The sequence below is a fragment of the Felis catus genome, chromosome A3 (assembly GCF_018350175.1).
Source record: "Felis catus isolate Fca126 chromosome A3, F.catus_Fca126_mat1.0, whole genome shotgun sequence".
NCBI classification, from domain to species: Eukaryota; Metazoa; Chordata; class Mammalia; order Carnivora; family Felidae; genus Felis; species Felis catus.
This window is the reverse complement of record NC_058370.1, coordinates 81,040,001-81,059,771: the sequence shown is the minus strand read 5'-3', so window position 1 is coordinate 81,059,771 and position 19,771 is coordinate 81,040,001. Positions and strand designations below refer to the sequence as shown.

Below are 19,771 nucleotides of genomic sequence, written 5' to 3'. Positions count from 1 at the left end.
TCCTCTTTGATTTTTTTTTATTAACCAGTTGTTTGGAACATGTGTTGTTCAGCTTCTGCATGTTGGTGTTTTTCCAGTTTTTTTCCTGATTGATTTCTAGTTTCATACTGTTGTGGTCAGAAGAGATACATATATCAACCTTCTATATATTTATTGAGATTTATTTTGTGGCCTAAATTGTAATCTATCAGAAAATGTTCTGGGATAGGTTACACTTGAAAAGAATGTGTATTCTGTTGGTTTTGAGTGGAATGTTCTATATATCTGTTAAGTCCATATAGGCTAATTTGTTTTCTATTTTTTTTTAATCTTTACTTATTTTTGAGAGAGAGAGAGAGCGTGAGTGGGGGAGAAACAGAGTGGGAGACACAGAATCTGAAGCAAGGTCCAGGCTCTGAGCTGTCAGCACAGAGCCCGATGTGGAGCTTGAACCCACAAACCACGAGTTCATGACCTTAGTCAGAGTTGGACACCACCCAGGTACCCCCGGTCTAATTTGTTTTTTAAAGACACCTTTTTTTTTCTTTATTTTCTTTTACAAGTTTTTAAGTTCCAACTAGTTAACATTACAGGACAATATTAGTTTCAGGTGTAGAATTGAGTGATTCATCACTTATATACAACACCCAGTGCTTATCACAACTGCCTTCCTTAATACCCATTGCCTGTTTAACCTCCCACCTCCCCTCCAGTAACCATCGGTTTTTTCTCTGTTAAGACTCTGTTTCTTGGTTTGCCTCTTTCCCCTCTACCCATGTTCATTTGTTTTGTTTATTAAATTCCACATATGAGTGAAATTGTGCTATTTATCTCTGACTTATTTCACTTAGCATAATGCTCTCTAGCTCCATACACATCATTGCAATTGGCAAGATTTCATTATTTTTTATGGCTGAATAATATTTTATTGTATTTACATATACCACCTCTTATTTATCCATTCATTAGACATTTGGGTTCTTTCCCTAATTTGAGTATTGTTATAATGCTGCTATAAACATCGGGTTACATGGACCCCTTCAAATTAGTATTTTTGTATCCTCTGGGTAAATACTTAGTAGTGAAATTGCTGGATTGTAGGGTAGTTCTATTTAACTTCTTGAGGAACCTCCATGCTGTTTTCCAGAGTGGCTGTACCAGTTTGCATTCCCACCAACAAAGACACCGTTTTCTTATCAATATTCTGTGTGTATGTTCTATCCTTGGATGTGAGATATTAAATTTTCTTATATTGTGTATTACTGTCATCATCTCCCATTATGCCACTTAAATGTTTCCTTTATGTAGTTAGGTCCTCCAATGTTGGATGCATACATAGGTACAATTGTTATATCCTCTGGCTAGATTGATCCCTTTATCATTATGAACTACCCTGCTTTGTTTCATGATGCAATCTTTTTTTGAAGACTATTTTGTCTGATATAAGTATTGCTACCCTGGCTTTTTTTTTTCTTCTCCCATTTATGTGGTATATGTTTTTCCATCTTTGTATTTTCAGTCCATATGTGTATTTCAGTCTCAAGTGGGTCTCTTTTAGGCAGCCTCTGAGCCCTGTTGTTTGTTGTTGTTTTTTAATCCATTCCACAAGCCTGTGTCTTTTGATTTGAGCATGTAGACCATTTGCATTTATAGTAATTATTGATAGGTATGTACTTACTGCCATTTTGTTAATAATTTTCTGGTCGTTTTTGTAGTTCTTCTTTATTTCTCTCTTCCTCTTCTTTCTTTTTGTGACTTATAGCTCTCTTTAGTGTAATGCTTGTCATTCTTTGTTTCTTGAGTCTTTAATATAGGTATGAGTTTGTGGTTACCATGAGGCTCACCCTATGCGTATGGCAGTCTATATTAAGTTCATGGTAACTTAAGTTCAAACACATTCTCAAAGCACTATTTTATTGCCCCCTTCTATGTTTTAAGTATATGTTATTAGATATTAAATTTTTTTAATTCATATTCTTTCTTCTAATTATGGCCTTTTATTTGCCACTTAAAGAAGTCTATTTAACATTTCCTGTAAGGCTGGTTTAGTGGTCATGAACTTTTTAAAACTTTTGTTTGTCTGGAAAATTCTCCCCAATTCTGAATGATACCTTGTTGGATAGAGTATTGTCGGTTTCAGGTTTTTCCCTTCCAGCACTTGGAATATATGATGCCACTTCCTTCTGACCTGCAAAGTTTCTGCTGAAAAATCAGCTGTCAGCCTTATGGAGTCCATTGTATATAATGATTTCCTTTTCTCTTGCTTCCTTTAAAATTCTCTAATCTTTGACATTTTAAATGTTATATGTTATGGTGTGGACCTCCTTGGGTTCATGTTGTTTGGAACTGTCTGTGCTTTCTGAACCTGGATGTCAGTTTCCTTCTCCAGGTTAGAGAAGTTTTCATCTATTTCTTCAAATAAGTTTTCTACCCCTTTCTTTGTCTCTGTTCTCCTTCTGGGACCCCTATACTGTGAATCTTTGTTCACTTGATATTATCTAAGAGATCCCTTAACCTATTCTCATTTACTAAAATTCTTTTATTCTTTATACTGTTCAGATTGGGTGCTTTCCATTACTCTGTCTTCCAGATCACTGAACCATGCTTCTGCATCCACAAAACCATTGATTCCCTCCAGTATATTTTTCATTTCAGTTATTGTATTCAGCTCTGATTGGTTCTTTCTCATATTTTCTATCTCTTGTTGCAGATCTCACTCAGTTCTTCCATGCTGCTCTTCAGTAGAGTGAACATCTTTATGATCATTACTTTAAGTTCTTTATTGAGCTTATTGCTTGCTGCTTATAGTTTTTTTTTTCTGAAGTTTTTGTCTTGGTCTTTCATTTGGGGCATATTTTTCTGTCTCCTCATTTTTGCCGACTTTCTGTAACTGTTTCTGTATATTATGCTGAACAGCTGCTTCTTTTAAACTTAAAGGAATGGTCTTGTGTATGGTTGTATTCTGGGTAGGCTGTGTGTGCCTGGTAACTTTGGTTCACCAAAGGAATTCTGGTTTTAAGTATTTATTGAATGTAACTGACATATTAGTTTCAGATGTACAACATAGTTATTCAGCAATTACATACATTATGGAATGATAAGCATGGTAAGTGTAGTTACTCTGTCACCATGCAAACTTACTACAATATTAGTCACTATATTTCCTATATGCTTTTCATCCCTCTAACTTGTTTTACAACTGGAAGTTTGTAGTTCTTAATCTCCTTCACTTATCTTGATTGTCTCCCAATTTCTTGTGGCAACTACCAATTTCTTGTCAGTTTCTTTTGTTTGTTCAATAGGTTTGTTTTTTAGATTCCACATAAAAGTGAAATTATGTGGTATTTGTCTTTCTCTGTCTGACTTCACTTAGCATAATACCCTCTACGTACATTCATGTTTTCTCAAATGGCAAGATATCATTCTTTTTTAGGGTTGTTATATTCCTGTGTGTATGTGTGTGTGTATACACATACACATACACACAGTATATTTATTCATTCATCTATTGATGAACACTTGAATTTCTTCCATATCTTGGCTATTGTAAAAATGCTGCAAAAAAACAGAGGCCTGTTACTCTTTTAGAGTTACTGTTTTTACTTTCTTCATTTAAATACTCAGGTATGTAATTACTGGGTTGTATGCTATTTCCATTTTTAATTTTTTGATGAACTTCCATAGTGTTTCTCATAGTGGCTATACCAATTTACATCCCCACTTTACATGACTGTTCTCTTATCCACATCCTAACAAATACTTTTGTCTTTTTGATACTAGCCATTCTGTTTTGAAGTGATATCTCATTGTGGTTTTGCTTTTCATTCCCCTTGTGATTAGTGATGGTGGACATCTTTTCATGTGTCTGTTGTTCATCATTATGTCTTCTTTGGAAAAATGTCTATTCTCAGGTCCTTTACCCATGTTTAATCAGATTATTTGATTTTGGGGGGGGGTGGGTCATATGAGTTCTCTATATATTTTGGGTGTTAACCCTTTACTAGATACATCATTTACAAATAACTTCTCCTATTCAGTAGGTTTTCTTATGTTTGTTGATGGTTTCCTACCCTGTGCAAAAGCTTTTTAGTTGGATGTCATCCCAGTTTTTTATTTTTGCTTTTGTGAGAAAAAATATTCTGAAAAATACTTCTAGGGCTGATGCCAAAGACCTTACTAGCTAGGTTTTCTTTGGGCAGCTTTATGGTTTCAGGTGTCACATTTAGGTCTTTCATCCATTTTGAGTTAATTTTTGTGTATGATGGGATAAACTGGCCCAGTTTCCTAGCAACATTTATTGAAAAGATTGTCTTTTCCTCATTATATATTCCTGCCTCTGTTGCCAAAGATTAATTGACCATATAAGTGAGAGTTTATTTCTGGACTCTCCATTCTGTTCCATGGATCCATGTGTCTGTTTTTTGTGCCATTGCCATACTGTTTTGATTACTGTAGCTTTACAGTAATTTGAAATATGGGATTGTGATACTTCTAGCTTTGATCTTCCTCAAGATTACTTTGGCTACTTGGGGTCTTTTGTGGTTCTGTACATATTTTAAGATTATTTGTTCTAGTTCTGTGAAAAATATTATTAGTATTTTGATGAGGATTTCACTGGGTATTATGGACATTTTAACAATACTGGTTCTTCCAATCCATGAATATGGTATATTTTTCCATTAATTTGTGTCATCTTCAATTTCTTTTGTCAGTGTTTTGTAATTTTCAGAATGCAGGTCTTTCACATCTTTGGTTAAGTTTACTTGTAGGTATTTTATTCTTTTGCTGAAATTGTAAATGGGTTTGCTTTCTTTTAATTTTAGAGAGAGAGAGTGGGGGAGAGGGGGAGAGGGAGAGAGAGAGAGAATCTTAAGCAGGCTCTACACTCAGTGCAGAGCCCAACGCGGGGCTTGATCCCACAACCCTGGGATCATGAACTGAACCAAAATCAAGACTTGGATGCTTGGGGCACCTGGGTGGCTCAGTAAGTTAAGCTTCCAACTTTGGCTTAGGCCATGATCTCATGGTCTTTGGGTTCAAGCCCCACATTGGGCCCTGTCCTGACAGCTCAGAACCTGGAGTCTGCTTCAGATTCTGCATCTCCCTCTCTCTCTGCGCCTCCCCTGCTTGTGTTCTGTGTCTCTCAAAAATACACATTAAAAAAGTTTTGTTTTTGTTTTTTTTTTAAAGGTGTCACATGCTTAACTGATTGAGCCACCCAGGTGCCCCTGGGATTGTTTTCTTAATTTCTCTTTCTGATAGCTCTTTATTAGTGTATAGAAATACAGTAGATTTCTGTATATTGATTTTGTAGCCCTGGACTTTCCTACATTCATTCATTCTAATACATTTTTGGTGGAGTTTTTAGGATTTTCTATATAGTATCAGCTGTAAATACTGAGTTTTACTTCTTTCTTACCAATTCAGGTATCTTTTATTTCTCTCTTGTCTAATTGCTGTGGCTACAAATTCCAGGACTATGTTGAATAAAGGGAAAATGGATATCCTGGTCTTGCTCCTGATAATAGAGGTAAAGCTTTCAGCATTTCACTATTGAGTATGAGTTAGCTGTGGGTTTTTCATATATGGGCTTTGTTTTGTTGAGGTTGTTTTTCTACACCCACTTTGTTAAGTTTTTACCATGAGTGGATGTTGTATTCTGTCAGATGCTTTTTCTGCATCTTTTGGAATGATATGATTTTTTATCTTTCATTTTGTTAATCTGGTTTATCACATTGGTTGATTTATGATAGTTGAAACACTCATGCATCCCTGGAATAAATACTACTTGATAATGCAAATGATCCTTTTAATGTTTTCAAATTTAGCTTGCTAATATTGGTTGAAGATGTTTGCATCGATGTTCATCAAGGAGTCAGTCTGAAATTTTCTTTTTGTTTGTAGTGTCTTTGTTTAGTTTTGGTATTAGAGTGATGCTGGCCTTATATGATGAATTTAGCAGTTTTCCTTCCTCTCTATGTTTTTGAAAAGTTCAAGAAGAGTAGATATTAATTCTTCTTTATTTGGTATAATTCACTGTGAAGCTATCTGGTTCCGGACTTTTGTTTGTTGGGAGTTTTTTCATTACTGATTCATTTCCATCACTAGTAATCAGTCTCAGATTTACTGTTTGTTCCTGTGTGAGTTTTGGAAGATTATATGTTTCTAGGAATTTATCTATTTCTCCTAGGTTGTCCAATTTGGTAGCATATAATTTTTCATAACATGCTCTTAAAATCCTTTATCTTGGTTTCAGTTGTTACAGCTCCTCCTTCATTTCTGATTTGAGTCCTCTTTTGTTCTTGATGAATCTGGCTGAAGGTATTTTTTTTTTTTATAAATTTTTTTTAACGTTTGTTTATTTTTGAGACAGAGAGAGACAGAGCATGAACAGGGGAGGGGCAGAGAGAGAGGGAGACACAGAATCGGAAGCAGGCTCCAGGTTCTGAGCTCTGAGCTGTCAGCACAGAGCCCGACGCGGGGCTCGAACTCACGGACCGTGAGATCATGACCTGAGCCAAAGTCGGACGCTTAACCGACCAAGCCACCCAGGCGCCCCTGGCTAAAGGTATTTTGTTGATCTTTTCAAATAATCAGTTCCTGGTTTCATTGATGTTTCCTATTGTTTTTTTAGTGTGTATTTCGCTTACTCCTTCTCTAATATTTATTATTTCCTTCTTTCTACTAGCTTTAGACTTTGTTCTTTTCCTAACTCTTTTAGGGGTAAGGTTAGGTTGTCTGAAATTTTTGTTTCTTGTGGTAGGTCCATATCCATATGTAGTTCCCTCTCTTAGAACAGCTTTTGCTTCATCCCAAAGATTTTGAACTGTGGTGTTTTCATTTTCATTTGTTTCCATGCGTTTTTTTCATTTCCTTTTTTGTTGTTGACCAATTGTTTGTTTTGTAGCATGTTGTTTAACCTCCACATATTTGTGTTTTTTTCCAGTTTTTTTTCTTGATTGATTTCTAGTTTCACAGTGTTGTGGTCAGAAAAGATGCATAAAATATCAATCTTCTCTTTGTTGAGACTTGTTTTGTGGCCTAACTTGTGATCTATCCTGGAAAATGTTCCACGTGCCCTTGAAAAGCATATATATTCTGTCTATTAGGTCCACCTGGTCTAATGTGTCATTCAATGTTTCCTTGTTGATTTTCAGTCTGGGTGATCTATCCTTTACATGGGGTATTAAAGTCCCTTATATTATTGTATTAGTGTCAATATTTTCCATTTTATTTGTTAATATTCCCTTTATGTACTCCAATGTTGAATGCATAGATATGTACAATTGTTATATCCTCTTGTTGGATTGATCCCTTTATCATTTGAAGTGTCCTCCTTTGTATTTTGCTGAAGTTTTATAAGAGTCTAATTTTTCTGATGTAAGTATTGCTACTTTGTTTCTGCTTCCATTTGCATGGTACAGGTTTTCTATCCCTTCACTTTCAGTCTGTGTCATTAGGTTTAAAGTGAGTGTCTTTAGGCAGCACATAGATAGGTCTCGTGTTTGTTTTTTTTAAATCTGTTTAGTCACCCTTTGTCTTTTGATTGGAGTGTTCAGTCCATTTACACTTAGAGGAATTACTATTAGGGATGTACTTATTGCCATTTTGTTATTTGCCTTCTGGTTGTTTTTGTAGTTCTCTGTTTCTTCTTGTTCTCTTCTGATTCCATGGCTTTCTTTAGTGTTACTCTAGGTTTTACTTTTGGGTATTACAGGTTTATGATATATGGTTACCATTAAGTTCATATTTAACATTATGTATATAGCAGCCTACATTGAGTTGATGTTCGTGTAAGTCCAAACACATTCTAAAGCACTGAATTTTTACTCCCCACTGCATTTTTTATTTATTTTGAGAGAGAGCATGTGCAAGTGGGGAAAGGGCGGGGAGAAAGAATCCCAAGTGGGCTCTGTGCTGACAGCTTGCAGGGTGTGACGCCACAAACCATGAGATCATGACCTGAGCCAAAACCATGAGTTGGACATTTAACCGATTAAGCCACCCAGGCACCCCGTATTTTACATTTTGTGTGTGTATGTCCCTTGACTGGTTTTTGTAGATATAACTGATGTTACCGCTTTTGTGTTTTAACTTCCATCCTGGTTTTATAGTGGTTCTACTACTTTTACTACGTGTTTACTTTTACCCATGAATTTCTTTCTTTTACAACTTTATTTCTAGGTATGTCCTTTTCTTTCCACTCAAAGAATTCCCTTTAACATTTCTTTTAAGTATGATTTTCTGTGTTTGTTTTTGTGTATTGGAAAATCAGATACATTTTCCTGGTCTTGAAAGTAGTAGTCTTGTGTAGAAGAGGTCCTGTGGTGCTTTATCCAGTGCAATCCCACTGGTCACCAGACCGAGGCACTCCAGGGAGGTCTGCTCTGTGGGGCCTCATGCACCCTACTGTTGTGACTGAGCCGTGTTTGCCTTCAGACCAGCCTGACCTCTGTGCTGTTGAGACGCATATCTGAGGCCACTGTGGGCTTGTAGGTGGGTAGGGTCAGCAGTCAGGCTCGCTGTGTGTAATTAGCTACTGCACAGCTGCAAGCACACAGACTGGCAGGACTTGCTTTCTGCGTGGCCAACTGAGAGGCTTTTGTTGGTAGGCAAGGTGAGCAGTCAGACCAGATATCTGCAGTTGGCCTCTGTGCCACAGTTGCAGGTGCACCAAGCAGCAGGACTTTCTCCCTACACAGTCAGCCAAAAGGATCGGCTGTTAGAACTGCTGGCACCCTGGTGTGTGGGGTTATCTTACTGTCTCACAGGGCAGGTGTCACTTTGCAGTAACACTGGTCCCTGCTGGGGCTACTTGCAGGATGTGGCAGGGCAGGAGCCACTTTGGAGGGCTGGCAGGTCCCATGTGGAATACGAGGGAGGGCACATGGTGCTAGCAAGGTAGGTGGAGAGGGTTATCACTGGTTCCCACAAGTGTCCAGCTATCTGGGGGAGGGGGAAGAGAAATGATACCTGCCAGTACTTTCACTCCTGGAGAAATATTCTGAAGAGTCCTTCCCTTTCAGTATATGTTCTGAGATTAATAAGTAAATCTTTGTGTATACTTCAGGCACTTTTCAAACTGCTGCTCTTGTGCTTTGTCTCTGGCCAACTTACTATGCTCACTCTTTAAGGGTGGAGACTCAGTTTCCTGTTATCCTTCAGCTTTCCCAGAGTTAAGCCCACTGATTTTTAAAGCACCCAGAGTTAAGCTGCCCTGATTTTTAAAAGCTCCCAAAGTTAAGCCTCACTGGTTTTCAAAGCCAGATGTTAAGGGGACTTGTCTTCCCAGTGCTTCATTGCCTGGTGTGGGGTCTGATCCTCTTGCTTGTCCCTGCTTTTGGTGTTCCTTCTGTTTGTGTTTAGTCTCGCTGGGAGTTTGGTTCCTAACAGTGTCTCTGCCCCTCCTACTCTTTGAGTGTGGTTTCCTCTCTACCATTAACCGTGGAACGTCTGTCCTGCCAATCTGCAGGTTGTTTTCATAGTTGCTCAAATGTAGCTGTTATCTCAGTGTCCAAAGGGATGAGGTGAGCTCATGATCCTCCTACCCCACCAACTTCTTTCAACCTCAGCCTTACAGGTATTTTAAGCAAAATTGCACTAACCTAATATTGATATCTTTACAGTATTGAATATTGCAGCCATGATATTTGTCAATGATACCTGGTAATTTCTTAGTTGTCTTGAACTTCTTTTGTTATATTTATTCCTATAACCTTATTTTATGTTATGTTTTTCAGTTGATTTTCACCCTCAATGAGATAACATTGTAGAAGTTCAAGGTGTATATGCTTCTGATACACATAAACTGCAATAAGATTACCATTTCTTTTTTTGTGATGAGACTTCTCTTTTAGCATTTTTAAATATAGTACTGTTAACCATAATCACAATGCTGTGCATTAGATTCCCCAGAATGTATTTATAAGTGGAATTTTGTACCCTTTGATCAAGATTAATTCTCCTTCCCTCACCCCTTGGCTACTACTACTCTAGTTCTGTAAATTAAGGTTAAGATTCCACATATAAGTGGTACAGTATTTGTCTTCCTCTGTCTGCTGACCTATTTCACTTAACAACATAATGCTTTCAAGGTTCATCCATGTGGTTGCAAATGGCAGGATTTCCTTCTCATGGCTCAATTTATACATATATATCAGCTTCTATATACATATATATATACACACGCACATATACATACATAACGCATCTGTTTTATCCACAATTAGGTTGTTTGCCTGTCTTGGTTACTGTAGTGCTGTAATAAACATGGGAGTGAAGATATCTTTTCCATTTCCTTTGTATATATACCAAAAAGTATGATTGCCGGATGATAGCGTAGTTCAGTTTTCAATATTGAATGTCACTATGGTTTTCCACAGTACCTGCACTGACTTACACCAGGTTTCCCTTTTCTCCACATCATCACCAACACTTATTATCTCTTCTCTTTTTGATGATAGCCATTTTAACAGGTGTGAAGTGATATCTCATTGTGGTTTTGATTTGCATTTCTCTGATGATTAATGATGTTGAGCACACTTTCATGACCTTGTTGGCCATTTGTAGGTCTGCTTCTGCCAATATTTTATTCAGATTGGTGGTTTTTGTTGTTGTTGTTAAGTTGTATGATGAATTCTTTGTATATTTATTTTGGATATTAACCCCTTACCAGATACATGGTCTGTAAATAATTGGCTTTTCATTTTTGGACTATTTCTTTTGTTGTACAGAAGCTCTTTACACTTTGACGTAGTTCAACTTATTTTTGCTTTTGTTGCTTACACTGTGGGTGTCATTTCAAAAAAAAAAAAATCATTGCCAGAATCCATGTCAAGAAGCTTTATCCTGTGTTTTCATCTAGGAGTTTTGGTCATAAGGCTACCCCGATGGATACAAAGTCTAGGAAGCTTCTTCAGTGTGCATGTGAAACACCTGTGACTATAAAAGTAATAGCCACTTGAGGGGACAGCTAGCACTTCTGTGTTATAATGAGATTTGTTGAATAGTATTTAGAAGAAGAAAACAGCAAAATGGGGAACCATCTTCCTCTATATGATCCACATATTCACAGAAATGGAAATAATTTAAAAACCCTGTTCAAAGGCAATTTGCAGCTGCACTTAATGTACCTAGCTACATATCTGCATATACAGAAATTCTTCCAAATGTATTATCTTTACAAATACACATCTCATATATGGTCTTTCATATCTCTGCTATAAAAAGGCTATAGTTTATAAATTGCCATCTCCTTTTAAAATATATTTTAAACATCTGATATAAAGCTTATTTGTGCTTAATGGAGAACTTTAGAGAATGCAATATTAAATATGTAGTATAAAAATGATAAAGAATACTCATTATCACCCAGAGAAAACTGATATTACTCTATTTCTTCTTTTTACTAAGCACAAATTCAAATCATTTATCTTCCTTTTTGTTACCCAATGGTATCTTGTGACTGTGTTCCTATATCATTAAAAATCATTTCAAAGCCTGATTTTTTTTAATTTCTTTTTTTGAGAGAGAGAGAGAGAGAGAGAGAGAGAGAGAGAGAGAGAGAGACCGAGCACAGTGGGGGAGGGGCAGGGAGAGACAGAGGGAGACACAGAATCCAAAGCAGGCTCCAGGTTCTGAGATGTCAACACAGAGCCTGACGCGGGGCTTGAACTCATAAACTGCAAGTTCATGACCTGACCCACCCAGACCCCTCAAAAGCCTGATTTTAATAAGTTATCTTCTTCTTAAATGTCTTTCTTAGTTTACTATAGAATCATAGTACCACTATAAAAACTGTATAAAAATAAAACTTTGCTCTTATACTTAAAATATCTCATTTATATAAAAAGCCTCTAAAACTAAGCTACAAAAGAAGTTTTAAATTCTACAATTTAAAATTGGATTTAACTGTTTACCTACACTGCTTGAGAGGCCACATTTATTACTTGTTTGACTTATGAGATGCATTCATGCCAACCTACTTTGGGCTCCAATTCACCTATCTTCTCTTTATTGTGTCATGATGTCAGGTTTGATCTGTACCTTCCTACCTCTAGGCATCTTTGCCTAAAGCCATAATCCTAAACCTTTCATAATTATAAGCACATCAAAGACTAACTGCTTTGCTTAGCTGCAGAGTTCTATACAAGACTGTTACTTGTACAACTTAAAAGAGATTTATAGTTTTCAGTGAAGTTCCTTAGAATGCATGTGTACCCAACCTTTGTTGCTTCCTTTGTGGCAAGTCTCAAATGCTGTCAGTTGCAAAATGCGACATATTAAATAATACCAATTCTTAATTACCTTAAGTATAGATTTTCTCTAAATTAGGTATTTATTTTCAGGTCAGACCTTTCCATCATTTAAACAGTTAACATTTTTGAATACTATTCAACTATATTATGAAAAAAAGATGTCATCTTTTCAGAACTTACCTAGTCATAAACTGACACTTAGCAAAAGATATTAATAGTCTTTTCCTGTGGAGAAAGGTGCAAATATTACACTATTTGGGCTTTAACCCTACTTTTTCTCCTTTTCAGAAACGAGTCAGTGTCTCAAACATTCTTCTCTGTTTTACTTTTCAGAATAGTAAGTTATGCTGATCTAGGATAGAATGATTGCCAATTAAATTTTCTGTAAATAAATAATGCAGAATTTTACCTGAGGATTGTTATGTAATATTAAGAGTAACTAATGAAACCATAAAGTTAGGAATAAATAGAATATTTGCTAACTTGGCTAGTGTGGAGTACAACAAAAGTGTCTTCTATCAAGAATCCCAAAAAGGGAATGGACAAATAGATTCATGTAGTTATGTGCTACAGACTTGAAGAATACCAAGGTGGTAGTCAGGAAAGTTTAGTTTTGGCTAAACCAGTCAAGACTAACCATTTGATATTTTAAAAGTCACTTTTGTGTTTTAGTTGGTTCATGTATAAAATGAGAGGAAATCATTTGAATATTCTCTTAGTAGGGGAATTACCTTATTCAAAAGGTAATTTTGAATTAAATCCTCTTGTATAGGGCTTTTGCTACAAAGTAACATCGAGGTGCCAAAGCAGAGGAGCTAATATAGGAATGGAATAATTTCTCAATAAGCAATGATTTCACATATATTAGCTAACAAAAATCATAAAATTATTAATTTACTTTTGAGCTGAATTTGGACCTCGTATGCATATTTTACATGTATAAAATTACATAATGTGTCAGAATTTATATCAATTCTGAAGGGTCATCTTCCTGTACCCTTATCATGTCCCCAGGAAACCACTATTCACAAAACAATCTTTGTTTTGCAGTTGGTCTATAAAGTTGGTGAGTTAAGAACATACATCTGCTTTATCAAAATTAAGTAGTATCTTTACCTCCTTTTAACCATTTTACAGCCTACACAATGGCTTCATATTATCATAAATCTATATTCTTAAGAGAATTGGGGAAGAATCAGACTTTTAATAGTTCCCAAAGGCTTAAAAGAAAAAAAAAAAAAAACCCTATAGTCTCAGATCTAATCATCCTTATAGTTTGCTATGGGGTAGAATTTAGTTTAACAGCCCCTACCATGAACATACATACACACCTTTCAAGAAATGTAGGTGTCAGGAATTTGTAAAGTATTCTAGTGATGCATTAGTGCTGGTTTCTATGGCCTTGCAAGTGCCAATAGAGCTGGGAAGGGATATACACTCAAAGTTCGGCTACATGTTAATAGCTCGAAAATGGACACAGGGGTATTTACATCACAGAAATAAGCAAATTGGGTTTTCTGCTTTTGTTTTGATTTTTAATCATTTAATAGAATATCACTGAGGTGATCTCAGGTTATGGTTCATGAAAGCAAAATCTCCACATATCACAGATCTAGAACTATTCCTGATTTTATAACTACCAGAACTGAGTAAAATTTTTAACATTCACATATCCCTCTCCAACTTCCTATAATTTGACTGCAAGGGTAAAAGAGGGAGTAAACTCCATATCATGTATAATTTGTTGACTGTCTTTGAACCTGTGTAACAGTGTTGTCCAATAGAAATAGAATGCAAGCTACATACAGAACTTTAATTTTTCTACTACAACTTCAAGTCCATCTCAAATCAGATGTTCAGTTATCACTGGAAACACTTTATCTGCATTTAGATTGCATTAAATGTACTTGTGAAGTCGTTTCAGGTACCCAAGTTGGTCCACACATTTTTTTTTTTTTTTTACAATTACTAAACTATCAGCTTTTAACCTTAAATTAGTTAAAAATAAATAAAGTTTAAGTTACTTCCTCAGTCATACTAGCCATGTTTCAAGAGTTCAACAGCCACACACACTAGTGGTTACCAGACTGGACAGTGCAACTCTGTACTTCAGAAGTTTCCCAGAGGCTTGGGCCTTATTCTGTGCCAGCTTACAAGTATGGAATCAAATGAATTATTTCACTTTTTAAAAGTGCCTAAATTTTCTGAGACAGTAACAACCTTACTAGAATAAAGTATTACTAGTTATAACTGATAATAGAAGTTCTAATGATTGCTATAATCATGAATTCACTCCCATGGTACAGTAGCTGCCGTTTTTGTCATGTCCTATTATTTAACAACTAACCCATCAAATAGTAGCTGCATTTTGAAGGAGAGTTTAACCTTGTTGCGTGTTACTAGCAATAAATGCTGAGCATTTATAGAGTGTTTTCCTTCTTTAAAGGGCTTTAAAAATTATAATTAAGCTAATAATAATATATCATTTTTGTTAGAAGTGAATTCCTAATGCCAAAGAACTTTCTGCTCAACAAAAACTTTCAATATATTTGTCATAAACTCTATACTACATAAATTCAAGTGTTAATATCTTATTCCTGAGTGATGAACAGGACAAAATATTCATATTAAGTAACTTTTCTGATCCTGAGTACCATAATAAACCAATCCCAACAGAGAAAAATGGAACTTCAATAATGTTCATCACTTGTGTGTTATCTCCAAAACTAACAAACGTCAAGTACAGCTTTCTTGATTATACAGATTTTTAAATCCCATTTTTATGGTACTTAACCTCTAAACTGCCATCAGAACCATGATAATACCATCCATTTTTACAAGCTTTATGGTTCTCAAAGTGCGTACCTGCATCATTTTATTATCTCAATAACCTAAAAGATAAACAGGGCAGGTGTTGTTAGGCCTATTCTGGGGACAAAAGGCTAAGTGACTTGCTCAAAGTTTCACGGTGATCAGTGCAAGAGCTAGAGCCAGAATCCAGGTCTTAGGATGTTATCCATAATTTAGCAAAAGCTTATTAGGTGTTAGAGAATATGTTGAACATGGGGCATTACCTCATTTAGTGGTCACGACAGTCTCGTAACATATCTATCTTACAAAGAAAGGATGCAGAAAGATGTTACACATAGGTCTTTTTCCTCAAAGCATATGTTCTTAACTTCTCTACCACACTGAATCTAACAGTGGAGTATTATCAGGGTAAGATAATAAAGGGACCGATCTTCATTAAAAATAAAAATACTACTTTTGCTAGCACATGCTATTTTCCAGGTAGAGTGCTAAGCTCTGCAATCACTGTTGTATTTCATATTTACAACCATAAAATATTACTTTTTTCATTTATAAATGAGGACACAAAGACTCAAAGTTTAAGAGGTAGAATTGTTTTAAATTTTTTTAAATGCTATTTATTTTTTAAGAGACAGAATTTAAAACCATTCCTGTTTGACTCCAAATCTCATATTCTGAACAACTTTGCCATTCTGCTTTTTTACTTCAGGTCTGCTGCAATTTCCCTTATTCCTTACTGCCTAACATTGCTTGTTACTTATTTTTTGAGTTGTTTTGGTTTTGGGGCCTTAAAAAAGGATAGCAAAACAAGGCTTTCTCTGTCATCTTTGGCTACCATATTATTACTAACAGTGCCAAAAGTGAGTCCTTACACCTTTTCATAATATAGTGCAGAAAAATCTCTTTGAGCACTAGCTCATGCAATCCCCATTATACCTTTGAAACTGAACTCCTTTACCTTAGACTTTGAGCCATTTCAATAGTTCCTCCACTTACTAAATGGTAAACTGACATTCCTCCAAAACTAAAAGAAACTGACTTGTTCGTTTAGATTTGATTGAACGCTATGTAACAAAATATGAGATAGAGGACTAAGAACTCTTTAATAACTTTGCTTAATGTAGCCAGATGATTTACATGAATGGAAACTGTTGAGTGTGTTTTAAGAGTAATTACTTTCTTCAGTCAGAAAAATTCTTTCTTCCTCCATTACCTAAATATCCAATACTTCATGTTGCCTTAGCAATCAGAAATAAGTGTTTAGGGTAACATACCATTTGTTATGAAAAATGTCATGAAGATCTAAACACCACAAATACTTCCAGGGTAAATTTTCTGTTAAATTCAATTAGTTGTTTTTTCATTACTTTCTGGCTAAATTCCATGTGTACTAGATAGTTACCATGTTCCCGGTAAACTGTCTCTAAGAAGGAAGTAAAACAAGTTTGAGCACATACATGCATATGCAAAAGAAAAGACAAAATGTGAAAGAGAAACATGTTGTTTCTAGTTAAACTCCTTCCTGAATTAGAATTAGGTGCACTCAAATGTATACACTAGAATAATGTACAGAGGTGACTAGTAAATTGTTTTTATAAAATTTATCATTTTTCTAAGCTAATAATCTAGATATTTGGAACACAATCATTTAAGCAGAAGAAATAGCTGGCAAATATTTTCATGTCAGGTGGTATGCATGCTAAACTTTTAAACTTTCTTCTGTTTATTCAATGTAAGGTAACTTGATGTGACAGGGTTTGACATATCACAGGGATGACTCAGGTCAGGAATTTCAAGAAATTTTGAAAACAAAATCTTTACAAAGTATTTAAATAAATAGTATTTTAAAGATTTAGAGAGTATGATGGATAATAGGAAAAAAGACTATAAAGAATTGACTTCAAATGCTTAAATGCTTATGAAAGTCTTTTACTTAGAAAAAGGGAAATATGTGGTCATCAAAGTAGGAGAGGAATCACGATGGTCCTTTACTGTTAGAGTACTTGACAGCAGATCTATTTATTTAGTGTTTACACATCTACTTGTTGGCCAAACAATTCCAATGATAAATTTGTTTCTATCACCTACTTTTCCTTTTTTTCTAAAGCCTTTGCAGTTAGGTACCATTATCAACTCCTATCTCAAAGCATGGGGTTTCAACATACATGGTTAGATCACAATATTTGCTTCTATAGGGAAAATTATTTTGTTTCTGTCAAAGGAAAATGAGTGTGTACTTTTTGAAGTAGACATTGAAGATAACATATATTTGGAGATGTGTACATTCTGGAAGTGTTCAACTCAGTGAACATACTCATATAACTATAATCCAGATAATTAAACTGAACTTTAACAGCACTCCCAAAAGGCCTCTTTGTCCCCCCTCTCATACCTCAAAAGGATGAACACTCCTGACTTCCAATACTATAAATCAGTTTTACCTAATCTTGTAAGGGAACCCTGCATCCTTATGGTACTGCAGTAATATACTGAGATGAGTATTAGGGACTTTTCTGGGGATGGTTGACATCTGACTTATTTAACAGTGTTTGTGAAATGAACCCATATTTTATGTTTATTATTTTATTGTATACTACAAATATATGCCGCAATTTGCTTATTTTGTCATCAAATGTGAAAGAGCATTTGAGTTGTTTCCAGTTTGGGGTTCTTACAAATATTCTTCTACGTGTCGTTTGCAAATACACCAATTTATTTCTGCATACATTCAGAGTAGCTGAAGCAGTTTACATTTTTATTATCAGTACATGGGAATTCTAGTTCATTCCCTTCCTTCCCAATACTTGCTATCCCCTGCCACCATTTTACATATTCTGGAAGGTGTATAGTGGTATTACACTGTAGATTTAATTTGTATTTCCCTGATGACTGAAGTTGAACATCTTTTTATATGTTTACTGGAAATGTGGATATATGTGCTATGAAGTGCGTTTCGAGATTTCTGAACATTGTTCTATTATCATCATTTTTGTCTTTTTTGAGAGAGAGGTTGCGAGTGAGGGGCAGAGAGAGGGTGAATGAAGGAGAGGGAGGGAAGAGAGGGAAGCAGGGCTGGAGCTCACAAACCATGAGATCATGACGTGAGCCAGTCAGATGCTTAACAACAGAGCCACCCAGGTACCCTCATCCTTTTTCTTATGATTTTTCATGAGTTCTTTAAATAATCTGATACAAACCCATGGTTAGATATAAATACTGTAGATATTTTGTAATACTCTTGGGTTGTCTTGTTTGTTTTAATATTGTCTTTTTTAAATGGTATATTGGCCCTTTTATTTACCCATCCAGCATATATTAAGCATATTGTTGTGCCAGGGATATGCCTAATTTCATATTATCTTTTGAGAATGGAAGTTTTTAGTATTAAGTACTCCAATTTATATACTACAAAGTACCTGTTTTTCCCATCATGTTCATTATGTTTTGTGCCCTGTTTAAGAATGTCTTAAGAAAGACTCTTAAGGTCATGAAGAGATTTCTTATGTTTTCTCTAAGATCTTTACCTTTAATATTTAGATCTGTAATCCACCTAGAATTGATTTTTGTATACACCATGAGGCAGGGATTTAGAAATTCATGTTTTAACTACATAGCTATCCAAATGACACAGCACCGTTTATTTAAAAGATTATCCTTTCTCTACTGCATGTCATCTTTATCATTCAGGTGACATCATATCTATTTTCACCATGTAAAAGGTCTGGATTTCTAGTAATAGAAGTCTTCTAGCTTTGTTGTTCAGAACTGCCTTGACCATTTGTTGGTTCCTTGCATTTCCATTTTATAATCAGTTGTCAATTTACACAAAAAAATATGGTTAGGACTTTAATTGGGTTTGCTTTGGAATTTAAAAAATCAATTTATAGAGAACTGGTATCTTTGGAATATTCAGCCTTCCACATGCTATATATTCTATTTATGTAAGTCTTCAATTTTACTTAATATTTCATAATTTCCCATGTGGAATTCTTAGCATGTCTTTCTTTGAATTTATTTCTAAGTATTTAGGATATTTATGCTCTTGTAAATAGAATATTTTTGAGTTTGATTTTAGGTAAACTTACAAATCTTAATAAAGTATACTTGACATACAATGTTAATTTAGTTTCAACCATACAACATAGTAATGTGAAAAGTGTATACATTATGCTGAGCTCACCCTAAGAGTAGATACCATCCGTCACCATACAAGATGATTACAAAACCACAGACTTTATTCCCTGTGCTATACCTTCCATCCCCATGACTTACTCATTCCATAACTGGAAGCCTGTATCTTCCCATTTTGCCCATGCCCCCATCCCTATCCCCTACAGCAACCAACAGTTCTGTATTTATGAGTCTGTTTCTGCTTTTTGCTGTTTAAGAGAGTGAAGGGATATTATTTTTCTTTCTCAGTCTCACATATTTCATTTACCATAATACCCTCTAGGTCTATCCATGTTGTGGGAAAAGGCAACATCTCATTCTTTTCTAGGGCTAATAGTCTACTGTATGTATGTATGTCTGTGTGTGTGTGTGTGTGTACACATACACACACACCACATCCTTATCCATTCATCTATTGATGGGTACTGTGGTTGTTTCCACATCTTGGTTATTGTCAGTAATGCTGCAATAAACACAGAGGTGCATTTATCTTTTTAAATTAGTGTTTTCATTTTAAGTAAATACCCATTAGAGTTACTGGATTGTACAGTTTT

The 19,771-nt window shown here is 35.3% G+C and overlaps 1 protein-coding gene across 5 annotated transcripts in view; it reads left to right on the top strand.

The window, feature by feature from the left end:
- WDPCP (WD repeat containing planar cell polarity effector) overlaps positions 1 to 19,771 on the top strand; it is a 381,708-nt gene that overhangs the window by 252,297 nt on the left and 109,640 nt on the right. Inside the window, exon 15 of one of the 5 annotated variants that reach the window (XR_006595608.1) lies at positions 5,407 to 5,509. The exons of the other annotated variants lie outside the window; for them this stretch is intronic. The gene's annotated coding sequence lies outside the window, so the exon portion shown is untranslated. The remainder of the gene's footprint in view (positions 1 to 5,406; positions 5,510 to 19,771) is intronic. 5 annotated transcript variants of the gene reach the window in all.